The following is a 23,853-nucleotide window of genomic DNA, read 5'->3' on the forward strand; positions in this document are numbered from 1 at the left end:
TGTTTTTAACCGAAAATTGGAGAAGAAAAGCCTAGAATGTTTTTAAATTTCAATTTGTCTTATTTAATTTCAATATAATTACAATTTTGCCATGGTTTCTTTTTATTTTATTATTTTTATTCATATGCGGCCTCATCCATTATTTAGGCATATTTATCACTTAAGTCCCTCCTTATTTATTAATCAAGCCATTTAGTCACTTATTATTATAATTAGCAAGTTTTGCACCTTTTTCAATTTAGTCATTTTAATTAATTAACTATCAAAACGTTAAAAATTGTTAACGAAAATTTAATAATACCTTAATGACACTCCGTAAATATTTATAAAAATATTTACAGCTCGGTTTATAGAAACGAGATCCCGATACCTCATTTTCTAAAATCACTTGAACTAGGGTTTTATCACTCGAATCTAATAATTCATTATAAGACATAAATTACTAATTCAAAAAAAAAACATATTTGACTCGTAAATATTAAATAATAAAATTTACGAGCTTACTCACCGGATTTGGTGGCCTCGAACCACTATTTCCAACACCACCGAAAATCAGGCTATTACAAAAGTACTATGGAGGCTATTGTAATAGTTGTCAAATTGCATTTTCCCCCTCTATTAAAAAATAGGTAAATTATTCCCTATACATTAGATAAAATAGCAAACTAACCCTTTAATTAAAAACTGATCCAAAACATCAGCATGAGGTATACAAGACACGTAATGTGTAACTGTTTGGTTCTTCCGTCAACCACACCAGTTTTTAATGGCAAAAATGTATGAAAATTTTAATAGAAAATATTATTTTGTTCTTTGATCTAACATACGTAGACTAATTTGCTCATTTTTTGAGTAAATAGGGCAAAATGCAATCTGTCTCCTAGTACAGGGGCCACTATGATATTTTTACCATCTTAACCCTTACATATTTATACTATTATTTAATCTCTTGACTGAGTTGGTGTCACCAACTACCGGGTCACCAACTCAGTTAGAAAATTATGAAAATGTCCTTTTGTAATTAAAATAAGTTATATTATTTGAGGATATTTTAGTCTTTTATTTTTAAAATCAATAAAAATATGCATATAATAGAATTTGAACCCAAACCAATTGCATTAGTAAAACCTTTAATTTACCACTTAGCTAAAGTTTTGTTTTGATATTTTTACGCACAATTTATTATGTCCATCAATTGTATGTATGTATGTATGTATGTATGTATGTATGTATGTATGTATGTATGTATGTATGTATGTATGTATGTATGTATGTATGTATGTATGTATGTATGTATGTATTTAATTGAGTTGATGCTATAAATTAAATGTATGTATGTATTTAATTGAGTTGATGCTATAAATTAACTCGACATGGACTTATAAATAATTTAATCTAATTTTTAAATTTTAATATTGTAAATATTTCATGCGTTGTTTTATTAATTTGTTTCAAACCATACATTTTATTATTTATTATATGTTATTTTCAAACACATATTTGTGTTCTATATTTGTGATTTCTACCATCGTAAAAATTCTTCAACTAAATTCTCTAGTGTGACATTTTAAAATTAAAAAAATCACTTGATAGTCATGTAATAATAAAAATAATATTAAAAATATTGATTACAATTATTTCTTAAAAACACTCAATCGAAATACTTTTTCCTATTTGTGTAATACCCACATTTTACCCGGCCTACAAAAACAGTCCAAATTACAATGGGCTTATGTGGCCTAAAACCCAAACCCAAATTACAAAAGGGCCTGTAAGGCCCAAAATAAACAACGGCCCAAACTACAGTGACCCAGGAACACCAGAAACCCTAGGGTTTCTAACCTTTGCGCCGCAGCCACCTAACTCCTCGTGCAGCCAAGACCCAATTGTACCTGCACATCAAGCAATAAACAACAAAAAAGGAAAGGAAATCAAATATTTGCAGAATCAAATCGAGCAAATTCATTATTTGATTCCTATTTCGGCTATAAAAAAGCCACCAATACACTGTAATAGAGATCCCAAAATGAAAAATCAATAAAAGAGCAAGCATTTTCACAGCATAAACAGAGCAAAAATCGATCAAAGGTGGTTACTTGTAATTTTTATTTATTTTCTTTACTGTTATAGTTTTTTTTTACAAAGATAAAACGTAAAAAAGGAAAAGATACAACCTTTTTGTTTCTGAAACGAAACTGAGGCGGTAGAGGGAGCCACCCCCAAGGATCGGTGGCCGGAAACCGAAAGGTTTCTTGCCTGCTTTGAGGATTTTTGTTGATATTTTGGTGTTTTTGAGCCCAAATTTGGGTTTAGAGGGGTCGAGAAGGCCAAATCAGGGATTTTCCTTTTTCTGGCCACCACAGACGGCGATGTCAAGGCCTGGAGATCGGCCAGCCGACGATGGCCGCCACGACCGGACAGGCGGACTAAGCGAGGAGGAGAGAGTTTTTTTCGGTTTTGGTTTTTTTTTTTGAGAAGAATGAAAAAAATGAAAGTTGTGAATTATTTTTTTGGCTTAAATAGCCTTTTAAAACGACATCGTTTCAATGGGCCTCCCCAGGCGCTAAAACGACGTCATTTTGGGGAGGCCGACCCGACTCCAACCCGACCCGGCCTAGGATCTGCTTGTTTTCGAGCGGAGGGGTAAATTGCGCTTTTAGCCCCTCCGCCTTTTAAATATTTTACAATTAGGTTTTTACTTTATTTTTTAAATTCACCCTTTAATTTATTTTCAATTTCAATCTGGTTCCTATGGAACTACGCCGTTTAGAGGAAAAGGAACAATTCCCTTTCCGGTCCCTCTGTGATTATGCGCGTGTTCAATTTAGTCCTTGTGACTGGATTTATTTGCGGATTTGCCCCAGATTTTTCATATTCAGTTCAATTTAGTTTTTGTTTAATTAATTTCCATAATGTATTTATTCTTTTTATTTTTATATGCAATTATTTGTATCTATATATATGTATATTTGTTGTTTTTATGTGCATATTTATTTATTTATTTTAACGAATATTTTTTATATTCATATATATATATATACGTATATTTATTTTTATTTTAATATTATAATTATTATTTAATATATATATTATGTACATGTATATATATTTTAAAACAAATATTCTTTTTATCTATAAATACGTATATATCTATTTTATTTTTAAAATGCCTAAATACCTATTTATATTTTTAACACATATTTTATATGTATATATTTATTTATTTATAAATACATTATATATTTTATATAAATTTTATAATCCAAAGTTTTACATGTTAATTCATATGTATGCCTTTTTTTCTTCGCAATTTCAATGTATATATTATATACCTTCTATTATTTATTTATTTTGTTTGTTTTCTTCGTTCGCTATTTACTTATGTTTACATTTATTTTTTTATTTTGCTCATTTGTTTGATATTTTATGTGTCATTAGTTATTTTTGCTTTTATATTTGTTTACTATTCATGTTATTACACCATTGATGTATTTATTGCGGTACTTGTTTTTGTAACATTTATGCATACATTCAATTTAACATTACATCATCTTTTTACTCAATTTTAAAAATAGAAAATTTTCAAAATAGAGATAATACTCGTATTTAGGATTTTCAAGGAAATTGAGCCCTAACGTATTGGGTTCCAATTTTCTTCGTAAAATCTAAAAATTGAGGATTGCTCTTTAATCAAACAAAATAAAACTTGTCATCGGGGATTCAATATGTTGTGTCCTAACGTATTGGATGTGACACGTTGATTTCTCGAGATAAAGATTTAAAAAAAAGAAGAAATATTGAATGTTTAGGGATTTTAAGAAATCGTGCCCTAACGTATTGGGCTGCGATTTCTTCATAAATTTTAAACAATTAGATATTTTCTTAAATTTTATTATACTAGTTTTTGACTAACTCATCATGAAGAGAATAAAATGTTGTGCCCTAACACATTGGGTGTGATATTTTTCTTTTTTAAAAATGAGAAGGTCTTAATAAATAATTTAATTTAATTAAGGATCGCATTTTTTTTACTCTCGACTTCAAGACATTAATTAATCAATTTGGTACCAATTTTTGGGCATTACGAGGGTGCTAATCATTCCTCGAACGTAACTGACTCCCGAACCTATTTTTCTAAAACTCATAGACCAAAGTCATTTTAGGTGATCCAATCACACCTCAATAAAAGATTGGTGGCGACTCCAAATTTTTGTTTTTTTTAAAGGTCGACCACTAAATTTTTGTTTTCAAAAAAATGGTTTCGACAGCTTGGCAACTCCACTGGGGACTTTTTTTTAAGAGAGTCGAGCCACAAAGTTGATTAATTTTTGTCTTATGGTCGAGAAAATAAATTTTAAAAATTCATAAGATCCTTTTGCATTCATTATATTATTGCTTAATTGATCTAAGTTATTTTTGCATTATACATTACATGAGTTGAATGATTTTACCCTTCTAAGTGAGTGAGAAACTATTCCTTCGTGAGGTTTTCACCACCGTATAGGATAGTGGATCGCTTTTGGAATACATCGGTACCTATGCCTTCGTGAGATTATCATCTCCATATAGTCATAGGGAAAATGTGTTCCCCTAAACCGAACTTGATCTATATGAGCCGATAATGGGTGAGGATCAAGGAATCTGCTGGTTTAGGTACCTTTACTTTAGAACCAAACCGCATATAATGAACCTTAGGAACTTGCCCTAGGTAGAACTATGCCAAACCCCTAGAGGTCACCCGAGTAGGTACTTTATTTATTTTCTTTTACTTTGTACTAACTTGTTTTTTATGTTGTTTTTATTATGATTGCATTGCATTTGCATCTTAAAAAAGAGATGTTGATTCACGTTCAGTTGCTAAATAGAGAGCTTGTCATAAGGAGATGGGTTTCTTGATAAAGGGGATGACAATATGGTTGTCTGAATATGGAGGACTATACGACTATGGCTCCGTTGCCCAAGGATTCAAGATGACAAAGATTATTCGAGAACTGCTGAACCTTTTTAAAGAGAAGCCAACGAGCATCACGAGGATGATTGAGCAACAAGTTACTGCCCGGATCGAGCAAAAAGGAGATAGAAGAGATGTTTTTTTTGAAGAGTTCGTGAGATTTATCTTAACGCTCGAATGAAGAATATGATCAAATATCTTCGCCTATGAGGGCAAGGCCGTATAAATATCCACTTTATGTAAAGAGATTTGTTTTCTAGTAAAGTTTTCTAAATGGAATTGAATCAGAATCAACATCTCTTTATGCATTCATTGCATGCATTCGCGTTACATGACATCATACGCATTAAAATCCACTAAAAGAGCCTAATCGATTAAAATCATTCTTCAGTTAATTTGGAAACCAACCAACCTGCCAAACACCATTATAGTACCTGGGCAAAGTCAGGAGGCATGGACCAAAGATTGGAAAGAATAGAGCAAATGCAAATACAGATGCAAGAGCAATTAACCAAATTCTAACAAAATATGAAGGATCATATGCTAGAATTCCAAAGCAATGTGATAAACCAGTTAACCCAGTTATTGGCTAGAGGGTTAAAAAGAGAGGAAAGCCTAGTGGTCCACTTTGGGGAGGATAATGAAGACACTAATTATCCCTCAAATTTTATCCTGATAAGTGTCCAGCCAGATATGCACCCACAAGGGGCACCCCTTACTATCAAATCCCAGCAATATCAGACCAATACCTTAACACCAATGAATCGCCCGACAGGCTCAAGATCCAATCTAAGGAATAATTTAGTCAATCCTATTGCTCTTGATAATCCAGCAGAAATAAAACAGGCGAGGGTAGAATACTCAGATACTATAAAGGCCCTAAAGAGAAAGGGGAATAAGAGGGATAATGCAGGCCGACACAACAAGGGCCACTCAAAATCAATAGCTGTGGGCCGGCCAAAGACAGAAACCACCAGCCATCAGAGTCCTTTAAAGCGAGAATCTTACACGAAGGCAAATACAGAAAAGCATCAGTTCACGCTTATACCGATGTCAGATAGCAAGCTATATCAAAGCCTATTTAATGCGTATGTGGTGTCCCCTTTCTACCAGAAACCAATGTTGCCTCTATCTCCTAAATGATATAACGCAAATGCTCAGTGTGAATACCACACAGGAATTACGGGGCACTCAATAGAGAATTGCACCGCCTTCAAGAAACTGGTTGAAAGACTCATTAACATGGGTATTGTCAGATTTGATGACTCGTCTAGCGCAGAAAATCCACTACCCAATCATATTGATAATGGGGTAGACGTGAGGGCAGGAATGAGATTAGTTATTTCTGATTCAGGAGGAAACCATGGAAAGACAAGGAACCATTGTGAGTTCCATCACGAGAAGGGGCACGAGACCCAAGAGAGTGTGAAATTCAATGCCTTAATTCAGGGCTTGATGGATGACAATGAGATGAAGCTTTGTGAGGAAATTAAAGAGGAGAAAAATATGCACATAATGATGGGAAGTGTTCACATCAATGACATATATGAGGACACAAATGAAAAGTGACCTTGTTAGATATCCGCCCTTATAAATCTGGAGTGTTCTAAGCAATTGGACTGCGAAAGAAATTCCTGTAGTTTTTAGAGCTTATTTAGAGTAATGTTCAGAACATTTTTGTTGTTTTTAGCCTAAAAATGATAGAAATTCCTTTGTGAAAAAGGCTCATGTCTGAACGTCAATATTCTAATAAAATATATCTTTGCATTTATTTTTGAGCCAATATTTTTCATTCTTTTTGAATAATTATTCTTTCATTCTTTTGGATTTTCTTATTGTACAAATAATTATTCGTAAATTCACACATTCTTTTGTATATTCTTTTGCACTTACTATGGGTCTCCAGATATCAATGACATGAGTGACGCTGCTACAGACTTAGAATCTCCTTTTAAGCGAGATATGTGTTTAGAGGGATCTCATAATTTTGAAGCTGACATAGATTGTAGCCTATTTTCGAACTTGTTAAAGATGGTAGAACAAGTCGAGAAACGGATCTTACCTTACAAAGAATCATTGGGATACATGACTTCTCCTTATGTGGGGCATGAAGGTCATTTGGTTGATCTCGCCAAAAGAATCTGACGGTTATTAATTCATCTTTGTAGTCGTAAATTATTTTACTAAATGGGTAAAAGTTGCTTCATATGCCAATGTCACCAAGTCGACAGTTAGTAAATTCGTGAAAAATCGTATGTCAGTATGGAACGCCAAAAGGATCATATTTGACAATGTATAAAATTTGCAGTCTGTTCACTATTAATGTCATATTACCCAAAAAAATGAAAAAATGATGCAATTGAAGATGAATGTTCAAAGTTATCCATCATGGTCAAATGCACCAAAAGCAAATGATGCGAGCTCACAAAAAGGAGTCCGTCCTATGGAACTCCTTGAGAGGGACTTGGTATTGAAGAAGATCTTTCCCATACAAAAAGAACTTTATCCCAAGTTGGGAAGGACTTTATGTTGAAGGTATTTGGAAAAGCGTCAATTTTAATCAGAAGGGATAACAAGGACATGCCTAATCCTATGAGTTCAGATTCAATCAAAAATATTTAAAAAAGAAAAGAAAAGAAGAAAGAAAATAGAGAGGCCAAAGTGAAAACCCGCAAAGGGCACCTTGAGACTAAAGGGGATTTGAGTTGAAAACCCGAAAAGGGTGGCTTAAATATTTATCAGAATGGGGCACGAGGTGATTAGAGCAACTCGAATTTTAACCAAATTGGGGCATGTGGTGATCTTGTTATACCTGAATTATCAAGAAAGGGTAGGCAACATCTTGGGGCATTGGCAGAGTACTGTGGATCTCTTAAACACATGTCAAACTCAGAAGGATCTTCAAAAAGTTTGTACAGAGAAGTTCAAGCTGTGATATCTGGGGCACCCAATGTTCATTCTATTTATACTGAATTTGTTATCCTTGGAATACTTCATTCTTTTCCAAGATGCACATTCCCAATCAATTTCTTTGCTATCCTTATTTACTATTTTTGATAATATATTCTTTTCGAGCTATGCTCAGAACCAATTGTATCCTCATCCATTGTTATACCCTTTTTGCAAGCATGTTGCATTGGAATAATGATTAATGGACTAATAAAACTTTCACATGAAAAGTTTGGCATATTACTTTAGAAGTTTCTAAATAATACAGGAACCTGAAATAGGACTATTGTTTAGAACGCACCAAGTTTAAAGGTTGGAAATTTAAGAAGGAAGAGTCTAATTAGAACTTTCTGGATTTTGTTGTCAAAAACATTGATTGAGCAAAGTGACAGGATGTCAGGTTGGTGACAAAGCTAAAATAAACAAGCGAGCAATGGTTACCAGATAATAGGAAGAGGTTTTCTCGGAGAAGAAATACTTCATTTGCACATGAGCCTTTGGTGCGACACCTTAGGCATTGTGTAAATGGCTAAAGGATTTTTCATTCTGTATCCTTGAATTGTGATATGAGTGGATTGAGAAGAAGCCATATATTTCTACCCTCGGGTTGCAGTGGGAGAACGATTGTACGAATTTTTGTGCCCCAATGGATTAAACTTTGAGGTTTACAGTGGGGGTAATCTGACTAAATGTTTCTTCAGAAAAGCCAGCCAAGCAAGAAGACGTTATAGCATGTCAGTGTTAAAGCCTTAATAATCTTCGAATAATGACAACCTAGGTGGGATCATTCTCGGAAAAAAACTATGCATTCATGCAAACACCATTCACACATGTCTAGTTAGGAGCATTTGATTCATGCCACCTTAATCATTAGGCATAATTAGGTTCATTATACAGGTCATGTTCCCCAGAGAGTAGATTAGTGAAGATAACAGATCTTGCCTTCCTGTACTGGCAGCGAAGCAGATCAAAGACACCAGCCTTGCCTCCTTGGGTTGCAGCGGAGCAGGTTAAAAATAATAGATCTTGCCTTCCTGCACCGATAGCGAAGCAGATCGAAGTCACCAGCCTTGCCTCCTTGGGTTGCAACGGAGCAGGCTAAAAATAACAGATCTTGCCTTCCTGTACTGGCAGCGAAGCAGATCAAAGACACCAGCCTTGCCTCCTTGGGTTGCAGCGGAGCAGGTTAAAAATAACAGATCTTGCCTTCCTGCACCGATAGCGAAGCAGATCGAAGTCACCAGCCTTGCCTCCTTGGGTTGCAACGGAGCAGGCTAAAAATAACAGATCTTGCCTTCCTGCACCGGCAATAAGCGATCGAAGACACCACCTTGCCTCCACAGGTTGCGCGAGCGAGCTAAAATAGCAAATCTTGCCTTCCTGCACCGACAACGAAGCAGATCGAAGTCACCAACCTTGCCTCCCTGAGTTGCAACAGAGCAAGCTATAAATAGCAGATCTTGCCTTCTTGCACCAACAGCGAAGCAGATTGATGACCCCAGCCCTATCTCCCTAGTCAACAGTGGAATAGGTTAAAGATTAAAGAATCCTATCTCCCTGGACAACAGTGGAATAGGTTAAAGATTGTGAATCCTATCTCCCTGGTCAGTAGTGGAATAGGTTGAAGATTGAAAATTCTATCTCCCTGGACAGCAGTGGAATAGATTAAAGAGCCCTATCTCCCTGGTCAGCAGTGGAATAGGTTAAAGATTGTGAATCCTATCTTCCTAGTCAGCAGTGGAATAGGCTGAAGATTGAGAATTTTATCTACTAGAGCAGAAATGGAATAGATTAAAGAATCCTATCTCCCTGGACAGCAGTGGAATAGGTTAAAGATTGTGAATCCTATCTCCCTGGTCAGCAGTGGAATAGGTTGAAGATTGAGAATTCTATCTTCCTGGGCAGCAGTGGAATAGATTAAAGAGCCCTATCTCCCTGGTCAGCAGTGGAATAGGTTAAAGATTGTGAATCCTATCTCCCTGGACAGCAGTGGAATAGGTTAAAGATTGTGAATCCTATCTCCCTGGTCAGCAGTTGAATAGGCTGAAGATTGAGAATTCTATCTCCCTAGGCAGCAGTGGAATAAATTAAAGAATCCTATCTCTCTGGACAGCAGTGGAATAGGTTAAAGATTGTGAATCCTATCTCCCTGGTCAGTAGTGGAATAGACTGAAGATTGAGATTCTATCTCCATGGGCAGCAGTGGAATAGATTAAAGAATCCTATCTCCCTGGACAGTAGTAGAATAGGTTAAAGATTGTGAATCCTATCTCCCTGGTCAGCAGTGGAATAGGTTGAAGATTGAGAATTCTATCTCTCTGGGCAGCAGTGGAATAGATTGAAGATTGTAGGTCATATTTCCCTGGTCAGCAGTGGAATAGGTTGAAGATCGTGAACCCTATCTCTCTGAGCAACAGTGGAGTAGGTTGAAAATAGCAGATCTTGCCTTCCTGCACCGACAGTGAAGCAGATCGAATACATCAGTCCTATCGCCTTGATGTTGCAATGGAAAAGATTGAAGCCATGATGGCGAATCTTATCTCCCTGGCGTTAAGGCTTGGATTAGCTGAAGAGGAACAGATTGAAGCTGTGGGTAGCGAATCTTATCTCTTTGGCATTACAGTGGAGCAAATTGAAGCCGCAACGGCAAATCTTACTCCCCTGGTGGTGTAGTGGAACAGATTAAAGTTACGACGAAGAATCTTGTTCCCCAAACATTGTAATTTAAAAAAATTAAAGATTGAGAATCTTATTTCCTTGAAGTTGCAGTGGAGTAGATTAAAGCCAATAATTCTATCTCTCTGAAGTTACAGTGGAGCGGATTAAAACCACAGATCTTATCTCTCTGAAGTTGCAGAGAGCAGATCGCATCTGGTCTTATCTCCTTGAAGTTGCAGTGGAGCAAACTGAGTAAGAAAGTTTTATCCCCCTGAAATTGCAGTGGGGCAGACTGAATGAACAAATCCTATCTCCCTAAAAGTTGTAGTGGAGTGGATTAGAATGATGAGTTTTATCTCTTTGAAGTTGCAGTAGAGCAGATCACATCAAATTCATCTTTAAGTGACAGCAGATCAAGTTGAAGCTATAAGTCTTATCTCCCTGAAGTTGCAGTGGAGTAGATTGAAGCACTAGTTCCTATACCTATGAAGATGCAGTAGGAAGGAATGAGGCTACTTGAAGAAGAGAAGTACCAAGGTCTAGCACGACCGGGTAAAATTGGGCATTTTTAAAGTCTTTGCTCCGTTCCCGTTACACGATAACGAGCAAAGAGGGGCAGCTGTAATACCCAAATTTTACCCGGCCTACAAAAACAGTCCAAATTACAATGGGCTTATGTGGCCCAAAACCCAAACCTAAATTACAAAATGGCCTGTAAGGCCCAAAATAAACAACGGCCCAAACTACAGTGAACCAGGAACACCAGAAACCCTAGGGTTTCTAACCTTTGCGCCACAACCACCTAACTCCTCGCGCAGCCAAGACCCGATCGTACCTGCACATCAAGCAACAAACAACAAAAAAGGAAAGGAAATCAAATATTTGCAGAATCAAATCTAATGGATTCATTATTTGATTCCTATTTCGGCTATAAAAAAGCCACTAATAAACTGTAATAGAGATCCCAAAATGAAAAATCAATAAGAGATCAAGCATTTTCACAGCATAAACAGAGCAAAAATCAATCAAAGGCGGTTACTTGTAATTTTTATTTATTTTCTTTATTGTTATAGTTTTTTTACAAAGATAAAAAGTAAAAAAGGAAAAGATACAACCTTTTTGTTTTTGAAACGAAACTGAGGCGGTATAGGGAGCCACCCTCGAGGATCGGTGGCCGGAAACCGAAAGGTTTCTTGCCTGCTTTGAGGATTTTTGTTGACATTTCGGTGTTTTTGAGCCCGGATTTGGGTTTAGAGGGGTCGAGAAGGCCAAATAGGAGATTTTCCTTTTTTCGGCCACCGTAGACGGCGATGCCGGCGCCGGAGATTGGCGGCCGACGCAGTGGCCGACGACTGGCCGACGCAGTAGCCGACGACTGGCCGACAACCAGCCGATGACCAGACCGGGGCCGGACTAACTGAGGAGGGAGAGAGTTTTTTTTCTGGTTTTCGTAATTTTTTTTTAGAAGAATGAAAAAAAATGAAAGTTTTGAATTATTTTTTTGGCTTAAATAGCCTTTTAAAACGACATCGTTTCAATGGGCCTCCCCCAGCGCTAAAACGACGTCGTTTTAGGGAGGCCAACTCGACTCCAACCCGACCCGGCCTAGGACCCGAGTGTTTTCGAGCGGAGGGGTAAATTACGCTTTTAGCCCCTCCGCCTTTTAAATATTTTACAATTAGGTTTTTATTTTATTTTTTAAATTCGCCCTTTAATTTATTTTCAATTTCAATCTGGTCCCTATAGAACTACGCCGTTTAGAGGAAAAGGAACAATTCCCTTTTCGGTTCCTCCGTGATTATGCACGTGTTCAATTTAGTCCTTGTGACTGCATTTATTTGCGGATTTGCCCCAAATTTTTCATATTCAGTTCAATTTAGTTTTTGTTTAATTAATTTCCATAATGTATTTATTCTTTTTATTTTTATATGCAATTATTTATATATATGTATATTTGTTGTTTTTATGTACATATTTATTTATTTATTTATTTTAACGAATATTTTTATATTCATATATATATATATATATGTATATTTATTTTATTTTATTTTAATATTTTAATTATTATTTAATATATATATATTATGTACATGTATATATTTTTTAAAACAAATATTCTTTTATATCTATAAATACATATATATCTATTTTATTTTTAAAATTCCTAAATACCTATTTATATTTTTAACACATATTTTATATGTATATATATATATATTTATTTATTTTATAAATACATTATATATTTTATATAAATTTTATAATGCAAAGTTTTACATGTTAATTCATATGTATGCCTTTTATTCTTCACAATTTCAATGTATATATTATATACCTTCTATTCTTTATTTATTTTGTTTGTTTTCTTCGTTCGCTATTTACTTATGTTTACATTCATTTTTTATTTTATTTATTTTGCTAATTTGTTTGATATTTTATATGTCATTAGTTATTTTTGTTTTATATTTGTTTACTATTCATGTTATTACACCATCGATGTATTTATTATGGTACTTGTTTTTGTAACATTTATGCATACATTCAATTTAACATTACATCATCTTTTTACTCAATTTAAAAATAGAAAATTTTCAAAATAGAGATAATACTCGTATTTAGGATTTTCAAGGAAATTGAGCCATAACATATTAGGTTCCGATTTTCTTCGTAAAATCTAAAAATCGAGGATTTCTCTTTAATCAAACAAAATAAAACTTGTCATCGGGAATTCAATATGTTGTGTCCTAACGTATTGGATGTGACATGTTGATTTCTCGAGATAAAAATTTAAAAAAAAAAAGAAATATTGAATGTTTGAGAATTTTAAGAAACCGTGCCCTAATGTATTGGGCTGCGATTTCTTCATAAATTTTAAACAATTAGATATTTTCTTAAATTTTATTACACTAGTTTTTGACTAACTCATCATGAAGAGAATAAAATGTTGTGCCCTAACGCATTGGGTGTGATATTTTTCTTTTTTCAAAATGAGAAGGTCTTAATAAATAATTTAATTTAATTAATGATCGCATTTTTTTACTCTCGACTTCAAGACATTAATTAATCAATTTGGTACCAATTTTTGGGCATTACGAGGGTGCTAATCCTTCCTTGAACGTAACTGACTCCCGAACCTGTTTTTCTAAAACTCGTAGACCAAAGTCATTTTAGGTGATCCAATCACACCTCAATAAAAGATTGGTTGCGACTCCAAATTTTTTTTTAAAGGTCGACAACTAAATTTTTGTTTTCAAAAAAATGGTTTTGACAATTAGAATAGTGTTGTTAAGAAAAATTCACGTCAACATTTTGTTTGAAATAATTAAAAATATCAACTATTTAAATTAACTAATGCCATTATAAAAGTAGATGAACCAAATTATGTAAGAAATTAAATCATAAAGATTAAATCTTAAATTTTAACATAGTCTAGAGGCCAAAATTAAAATTTGACCGTTGTCTTAAAATGTCAAAAAAGAAAAAGAAAAAAAAGAAAAAGTGATCAAACCTAAAAGAAATAAGAAGTCATGTGTTAATCCCCAAGGCTCTTAGAGCATTCAAATGATATATAATCACATAATGTTTTAACTAAAAATTAACGATATTAACTATTTTGACTAATTAATAACATTATAGAAATCAAATTATATTGAAAATTAAGATATATAGATTAAAGATTAAATTTAGATATATTAGAAGAACCACCATTGAAATTTAACCATTTTTGTAATATGAAAAAAATCATGAGTGTGGCACACGTCAACAATAGGAGGTCCAAAAAAAGTTTTTTTTTTAAAGAAAAGCTCGAAAGAGGGTCCTTTGATCCTTCCTCTTTCGACCTTCTTTTTATATATAGATATATAGATATGTTTTGAGTGGTTTAATTATAAAAATATAAATATTACGGTACTCATAATTAGAGATGTTCATGCGCTGAGTTGAGTTATACTTTAATTTTAAAAATTTATTAAAATTTAAATTCGTTTTGGACCAACTTGACCCATCTAAAAAATTTGTTTTGCTGTTAAAAATTAAAAAATATTTAAAAATATAATTTTAATTAATATTTTATAATTAAATTTAAATTTTAAAAATTATTTATTATTATTTAAATTAAATTCAAACCAAACCGAATGAAAATAAAAAATCTCATCTAAACTCGACACGAACCCACCTGTTGTACTCACAATTCCTTGAAATTAAAAGGAAAATAAAAGTTTAGGGTTGTTGTCAGCTGATAAAGGAGATAAAAAGACAGGAGTAACAAATTTTACAAAGGCAAATAAAGAAAAATTGAATGCCAAACATGAACAAATTTTGGCATTGGAAACCTTCAGATTCATTATTATGAAATCGGTTCAGCTGATTTTGAAACACCCTCTGTTTCTTTTTCATTCAAATATTGCACAATTTGAGCTTCTCAAAAACCCAGAACACCTTCCAAATTGAGCATCAAACATAACTTCTTCTGCTTCTGCTGCCATTTTGCTTAATTTCAACATATGCCAACCAAATATCATAAGGGAATCACAGTTAGGTCTCAGTTTTGACGGTATAGAGGTTGATGTATTAATTATTGTATATTAGATAAAAAAGTAAATTACTCATTTTGTTAAAATTTTCATCCATTTTTACTACTAAAAATTGATTGTTAATCCGTAGTATGAGGTACATATGGCATGTCACGTGTCACTATTTGATTATTCTATTAGCCACATCAAATTTTAACAAAATAAATGAATAAATTTATTCTTTAATTTAACCTATACCACTATACCTATTTATCGAGTGAATGATCTCACAATATATATATGGCTTTAAAAACCCAGCAAGAAAAAACATAAGTTCAGAAAACCCACCAAAAAAGCCCAACCTCCATCACCAAAACCAAGTTCAAACCCAGTAACAACGTAAGTTCTATCCTATCTGTACCCGCCCCAGACCTCTAAATTTCAGTATCGAATATAACTTCTTCTGGTAGTGCCACCATTCGTAGTTTCATTCCAAGCTCAGCTCTTGCTTTTCCATTTTTGCTTATTTTCAAGACATGGGTAAGCTTAATTCTTCTTTATTTCTTATAATTTCCACTCTTCTATCTCTTATTCTTTTAAAATCCTTGCTACCCACATCGATGCTTTGCGTAAAAATTCCATGTCTGTGAGGGGAAAGCGAAAAAAGTATGATAGCTTTGATAATGTATTGTCATGTATAATATAAATTGATCGATGCACATTGCAAGGACGGGATGATTGCTGACGCTGTACATATTTTTGGCACAATGAGAAAGAAGGCATTGAGTCTAATGTTGTCACATAAAATATATTGGTTGATGCGCATTGCAAGCAAAGGATGGTGTCTGAAGCTGAATATACTATTGACACAATGAGAATGCAAGGCATTGATCCTGATGTTTTTACCTATAATGCATTAATAAATGGCCATTGTTTGCAAAAGAGGATGGATAAAGCTAGAAGCATACTTCAGTTGATGATTAAGAAGGGTTGTGGACCTCATATACTTAGTTAGAACATCTTGATCAATGGATACTGCAAAGCTAAAAGGCTAGACAAAGCAATGGAACTCTTTCATGAAATATCTCAAAGAGGACCAATCCCGGATACTGTCACATACAGCACTCTTATGCAAGGTATGTATCAATTAGGGAGAACTTCATCTGCATGTGAACTTTTGAGGAAGATGCCTTGCTTCTGGACAAGTTCCAGATCTAGTGACTTGTTCGATTTTGTTGGATGGTTTTCGCAGAAGAGGTAAACTCCAAGAGGCATTGAAACTTTTTCAAGCAATGCGGAACAGCAAGTTGGAACTCAATATTGTATGTTATAACATCTTCATTGATGGCTTGTGCAAAGCTGGGCATATTGAAGCTGGAAAGGATATTTCATGAACTCTCAGTCAATGGTTTAAAGCCCGATGTTTACACATATGTTATAATGATTAATGGATTCTGTAAAGAGGGATTGCCAGATGAAGCATACCAGTTGTTTAGGAGTATGGGAGATAATGATTGTTTGCCTGATAGGCGCTGTTATAATGTAATTATCCAGGGGTATCTTTGAAACATTTACACCTCAAAGGCAACACATCTTCTTAAGTATATGGTTGGTAAGGGTTTCTCTGCAGATTTATGCACCGCCATCTTATTGATGGATCTGATCTTGCGATATGATAAATCAATTTTGATTTGAAATATTTACCTACTGTGTAAAGATCGTCACTTGCAATTGTGAATCAATTTGTCCATAACCAATTGTACTGCTGTGATAAGTTTAAAGTTTCTGGAAGTTACAATGAGCATTAAGGTTTATTTTCAGCTTAGTTGATGCACTTTGAATATTAAGGACGAAAGAAATAATTGTTCTACACCATGTTTCACTCTTCACCAGTGATCTTGTTGAGAAAATTTCTTCTCAGACCTCTGTAGTAAGTAACATATCTTGTTCATGGTAATGTTGAAATCCTAAAAATCGGGGGAACAATTGTGGACACTCTATCCTGTATGCAGTTGTAATGATAACCTCCACCTTTCTTCATTTGGATGGCTGTTTCCTGCCAATTGGAGCTTGTATTCAGCACCCATGAGACTATTTCAGACGAATCCTTGACACTTCAACACTTCAGTGCAAATGTTTAGAAAAGCTCAATGACTCACTCACCAAAAGCTGAAGCAGTTGGCTGGTCTCAATTGGCCGTATAATACTATAATTTAGGAATATATTAAGAAAACGTTACTTCTAATATCTAGTGAGTTTTTTTTGGAAATACTTAGCATTAACCTTTTTGGTGCTACATCTATGCTGGTTTTGCTTTCCAGGTTAAGCTCATTTGCTGCCAAAGTCTGCTGAGGATGTTATGTGTGGTCTTCTGCCAAAGTCTGCCTCAGCCACATCCAGCATAACAGACGGTAATACTTCTTTAAAGCTAAGTGAATTGTGATATGTATATATTTAACTTGACAAGAAAAAATGATTCGAGGAAGGTCCTCAATTCTTATCAAGTAAGACAATTTTAAACTAGTTCACCAAATTGATGGGCTTGAAACTATATACGTATATGTAGCTTATCAAATTGCTGCCAGACCTTTATTAGCATACTCGCAGATCCGTGAGGTACATATAAAATGAATTTGCTCTGATCTTGGGTATTGCTTTTGTTTACTGAGATAGACTTTCTGCTGCAGGTGGTATCATATGGGTCAGTGAATGGAATGTTCTACAACAACCTCTTGTTTGTATTATGAGAGAAATATACATCGGTTCCAGGGACAACTTGATGCAAGCAGAGATAATCATATAGCAGTGCCCTTATTGTTGGCCTCCTCTAAAGTTTGGTCACTACCTCCCATGCAGCTAAATCTTTCACCTGAAGGTACAATTAACCTTTGTATTTGATTACATATTTGTTTGTGTATGTGAAGCTGTATAAAAACCATGTTTTTTCTGCAAATTTATGCACTGTCACCTTATTTATGGATCTGATCTTACAATTTGATAAATCAATCTTGATATGAAATGTTTCACAGATAGCTTAAAGATCACTCGCGAATCTGAATTAATTTGTTGATAGCCAATTGTTGCCACACCTTTATAAGCTTACTTGCAGATCAATAAGCTACATATAAATTGAATTTGCTTTGATTGTTGGAATCGATTTTGTTTACCAGGATAGACTTTCTGCTGCAAGTGGGTATTATATGGGTCAGTGAACGGAATGCTCTGCAGCATCCTGTTATTTACGTTATGAGAGAAACATATCGGTTCCTGGAACAACTGGATGCAAGCAGAGCCAATTGTATAACAGTGCCCACATTGTTGGCCTCTCGAGTTTGGCCACTACCTGTTCTGCAGTTAAATCTTTCACCTAAAGGTACATTAGCTATGATTATATATTTGTTTCTATATGCTGTATAAAAACAATATTTTTCCTGCAACCTTTAGTTTTAAGTAGCTTGTTTTGCACAAGTAAACTCTGATTTGGCTTGCTACAACAGGAGTACTTTGAAGGAAGAAGTTCATAACTTCACTGCAAGTAGATAGTGTAATTCATTTTTATTTTCAGGTAAACAATTGCTTCGAATTTATTACTTTTTATGAAAGAAATTGCTTCGGATTTAAATTGTATGGTTTAGGGATATAGGAAAATTATAGTGCAATGTGACTACAGTTTGTTTTCATCCATTACTGATTGCTTGCTGGAATTGGATTATGGATAAATGATACTTATTTGAACTCTGATGACTGTATCAAAGTGATCATTGAAAGGAATTTCAGCATGCTTTTTCTGATAAAGCTCTTCAGAACGATTAAGTCTAACTTCTAAGGATAAAGAAGTTGCATTTTCTGCATTAACCAGTCATAAACCGAACCAAATTCAAGAAAGTAGAGAAATTTAAACTAAGTGGATATCTGCTGAAGCAAGATAGGTTGATAAAAAATGTAATAACTGATATCCATAATTCGCCCTCTTTTAAGTTGGGATCATAAGTTGTTCTTCATTTCAGTGGATTGGTTATCAAAAACAAAGAAGAGCAAAAGTTCTTCACTCATCTTTTTCACCATTTTTGTCAACCAACAGCTCCAGCAGTGTTGCTGAAATTAATCTGGGGTTGTCCAGTATGGAGCTCCTTTCATACTCAAAGATCCATATGTTTTAAGAGCTAAATTTATCTTTATGCCTGGAATATATTTATATATATATATATATATAATATTTCTCCTTTCTAATCTATTTCTCTTTACTTAAACATGAATTATTTAAAATTTGAAATATTATAATATTTTATTAATTAAAACTGATGTATTTTTAATTAGGTAATAAGTTAGAATTCTTTTTCAACTAGGTCTTAAAATGAATGATATTTATAAAAATATAAACGTTTTTACTTAATTAATTTTACAATTATAAGTATAAAGTTGTGAAAATTTTGATATTATTAAATATAATTTTTCGGGTTAGTGAATAGTAATTTTTTTATTGAGAAACATAGTCATTAATTGAGTAATATTAGCAGTGTAGAGTTAGTAATAGGAAAGGAGTAAATATGTAAAATTTTGGATATGGATTAAATTGAAAAATAAGTGATATTTGAAGGGTTAGAGTGCTGTTTTACCATTAAAAAAGGACATAAGAGCAATTTAACCGTAACACCCAAAAATTCCAATTTGAGTCCAAAAGAGAATTTTTATGGAAATTAATGGATAATGGAGATGGAAATTAATGAAGCGAATCATGGATGTGAAAATGTAGTAAAAAGGATTGGATTGTAAATTTTAAAAGTTAAAAGATTAAAATGTAATTTTGATCAAAAGAGAAAATATAAGTTCTTATTGGTTATTTGGCATGAGAATTAGTTGGAATGCGCATTGGTGTGGCAAAATCACTGTTGGATCAAATTGAAAATGATTTGAAAGTATAGAGATTAATTATAAATTTTTCATTTTGCTGAGAAAAAGGTAAAAATATAATTTAAATATTTACTTAATGTATAGAAATTATGCAAAGAGAAAAAGAAGGTAAAAGAATAATTTTACCATGTACAAGTATTTTGTCATTTTACATGAATTTTTATGATATTAATGTGATAATAAATTTATAAAATTAAATTTATTTAAAAGGAATTAGTGAGAAGGATTGAGAATAGGAAATTATGGAAAGCGAATGAAAATTGGGAATAGGAAAATTACAAACTCCAAAAAGTGCAAATATTTTATGGAATGAAAATGGATAATAAATCGTTGACCGCTCAAAAACCAAATTTACTTGGAATTATCATGATCATCAATATTAGGTTAAATTGCACCGAAGGTCTTTAAATTATTAAAAGATTTATGTTTTGGTCATTTAACATAAAAATTTTACAAAATGATCACTTAACTATTCAAAAAGTGATGTAGGGCCTTCTATGTTTGTACCACTTGCACCAATCGAAAGTCCTCTTTTCCTTTCTCTTTTATAGTTCAATTTTTTTCATAAAACAACTTTGAACGTTAAAAATCTGTGAACTAAAATCTAAATAACTTTATTCTCTGATCTCCTTAGATCGACTTAGATCTACGATATGTTTTTCTACTCATTAACGAGTACTGATCTACTGTACTGATAGTCAATCATTACTTAGAGCTTGCTAGTCAAGTTTTTTTTAAAAGAAAAAAATTAACTGTCTAGTAACTTAAATAAAAACTTCCAAATAGTTCAATTACTTAAATAAAAACTTTTTCACCATCATTAAAAGGCCAATTAGGCCACTAATTAAAATAGAAAAAGAATCATGTTTAAATCGATGGGGGTGAGAACTTTTTTTTTTTGGTGGAAATACATACAACTCAAAAATAAAAGACTAAACAAAAGACATCTGTGTGGACTCCTCCATCAACCATAAACTGGTTCTTCTATACCTTACTGCCTTAGGGATCTTGTGCGTTTATTTTCCTCTCTAGAAATATGTTGAATATTCTAGTGACTAAAAAGCTTCAATACCGTATGGATTCTCCTTACAAATGCGGAACTGGAGTTTACTTGAATGTCATCCTTGATTATGTTAATAGCTTCAATATTGTCTATCTGAATTAAAACATTTTCAAACCTCCAATCTGTCACAAGATTCAAATCGTCCAAAATACACCAAAGTTTAGAATCAAGGACAGTACAATTACCCAAGTACCTGTTAAAGCCAATAATCTATCCCCTATTATGATCTCTCAAAAGCCCTCCAGGTACAGTGAAATCATCCTCATGTCTAACCGAGCCATCTGAGTTCAAGTACACCCAACTGTTCGATGGAAAGAATCAACAATCAATCTTGAAGATTTGGAAGCTGATGCGGTCGTTGAAAGCACCAAAAATATCCTATCCCTAATAAATAATGAAAAAGAATAGTAAAAGGGAAGTAGGGTCAAATCCTCAAGGACTGGCAGAATCTTGCCTAAGAAAACCTGCATGCCTGGAAAAAAAATAAAAATAACAGAATTAAAAGTTTGGATATGGAAATGAAAAATAAAATAAAAACAGAATTAAGAATATTGAATCGAAAATTCGAGAAATTAAAAATAGAGTTGAGAGAAAGGAAATTCTTATGGGAGATTCCAGCCTCCAGTTGTCTCCTTCCGCCTTAGGTTCAATCCTTGGCTTTTAAATGATCCTTCCCAAACCGAATAAGCCAGTTATAGTGGAAGAGGACGCCTACGACCACCAGCTCCAAAGATTTAGACTTACGATTTAGTGGAACCTGACTCTAGCCAACAATCGTTTCTGTGGGATCATCTTATGCTAGATCAACGCTTCTCAATGGCGAATCCCACGCCATTTTGTCTCTTAGGCTCACCAACCTCTGACGCAGTAAGCTAACGAACCGACTGTGCAACCTTCCCAAAACATACAAAGCGACCGCCTTTGCATACGTTGAAAAGCTTACTTCTTAAGGGACATGGACAGAAGCGTCAGCTCCGTAGTGCGGAGAAATGATGAATACTCGGCAAGGAGGCTAAGTACGGACTCTAAGCCTTAAGAACCCTTTTTGGGGAATATCGACAGCTTTCGGCTAGATGAGTTTAGTGGCTCATGGTTGTGGTGGAAAAGAAAATAAATAAAATAAAAATGGAGATTTTATTGAAAGAAAATATGAGAAGAAAAAAAGCCTAGACTTTTGGGGAGAGAGTGTTTACAGAAAAAGATGGATCTCTTTGGAGTCACTTCACCCCCTATTTATAGTGCTAGGGGAGATAGTCTAATCCTACTTAAATTCCCAAAAGATAAATACATTTAATTGAAGATAAATAAAGATAAATAAAATAAAATCCTAAAATTAAATAATCCTTAATAATTATATTAATATTAATTATCCTAATATAATTAAAATAGAGTCTGATAGAATAAAATCTCTTCTTTTTGCATTTCAACCCTTGTGTCCTCCATGCTTGCACTTTTAGCACCAACTTTTCATTGTGTCGCACATTGGCCCATTGTATCTCTAAATTCACGCTTTTGGCCCTTAATTTTGCTTTTGCCTCAAATTTAGTCCCTGTGAGATAAAAGATCATAAATAGCTCAAATTAGCAGGATCATACTCAGAATAAATACATAATTAATACATAAAAATACGTTATTCTAGAGTGTTATCAGAAGCACATGAATCCGTTACAAAAGCATACTACTTAGCCCAACTAAGAGAAACTTTGATAACTAAATCTGAACTCCAAGCTAGGCCTTGGAAAATATAGAGATTTCGCTTTTTCCAAATGCGCCAAATTATGATCCTGAACAAACAATGTCAATTAACTCGTCTTGCTAAATTGACAGTTTGTTGATTTCTGAGGTTATGCTTCATCCATTCAAAGAGGGACCCAGAGTAAAAAGTAGGAAGCTCATTTGATGGGATTAAATGGTTCCAAATATCCCTTGCTGCAGTACAATCCCGAAGAGTGTGTAGCACATCTTCATACTTATGCCCACAAATTCCACACGTAGGATCAATTCTTATTCCTCTTATTATCTTTTCTGCATTGGTGAGTAACCTTTGTCTAAACGCAAGCCATAAGAAAAATCTTACCCTTTGTGGTCTTTGAAACTTCCACGGTAACTACCAAATAGCTTCTTTCGAATTCCATGAGTCTTCTCATATTTTTTCATACGCACTTTTGATGGAGAATGAACCAGATGTGGTACCTCCCTAGATAATTCTGTCAGCACCCGAGTTTGACTGGGGAAGAGGGAATCCCACAATCTTCCAAATTACATCATCTGAAACCCAAAGACGGAAGAACTCCAAATGCCAATCACCATTCTCAGTAACCATATCACTAAGTGTGCATTCCATGTCCAAAGTAGAATTAGGAGGTATCTGTTTACACAAAGTCTCAAAGTTTGGTATCTAAGGATTTCTCCAACAGTTAATACTTTTACCATTTCCAATAGACCAAAGAATATTCTCATGAAGAAGAGGCTATACATTTGAGAGTGATCTCCACAAAAAAAAAAACTTCCTCCCCTCGATAAAGTCTCTCTTAATCTCTCATGAACCTTATTTTTTAATTTGAGAACTTTAACTCACAGAGTAGACGAGCTAGAAACGATATTAAAACCTAGCTTGATCATAAATGAAGCGTTGTGATCCTGCAAGGACCTTAAACCAAGCTCACCATGTTGTTTGGGTTGACAAATCGTATCCCAACTCACCAAGGCTGTCTTTTTAGTACCATTACAAGACCCCCAAATAAACTGTCTAACCATTCGTTCAATCTCGTCGCACAAGCCCTTAAGGATCATCATCAATTGCATAA

At 33.9% G+C, this 23,853-nt stretch overlaps 1 long non-coding RNA gene across 2 annotated transcripts; it reads left to right on the forward strand.

Annotated features, from left to right (window-relative positions):
* Positions 1–15,503: 15,503 nt before the first annotated feature.
* LOC105776567 (uncharacterized) lies at positions 15,504–18,917 on the forward strand. 2 transcript variants are annotated; one of them, XR_008190037.1, is made up of 5 exons: positions 15,504–16,208; positions 16,325–17,483; positions 17,760–17,947; positions 18,243–18,445; positions 18,570–18,917. It is a non-coding gene; the product is annotated as an uncharacterized LOC105776567 (long non-coding RNA). The 2 variants fall into 2 exon arrangements; XR_001128021.2 differs by having other exon boundaries at positions 15,504–17,483; positions 18,570–18,912.
* Positions 18,918–23,853: the final 4,936 nt, after the last annotated feature.

Source organism: Gossypium raimondii, chromosome 10 (genome assembly GCF_025698545.1).
Source record: "Gossypium raimondii isolate GPD5lz chromosome 10, ASM2569854v1, whole genome shotgun sequence".
NCBI classification, from domain to species: domain Eukaryota; kingdom Viridiplantae; phylum Streptophyta; class Magnoliopsida; order Malvales; family Malvaceae; genus Gossypium; species Gossypium raimondii.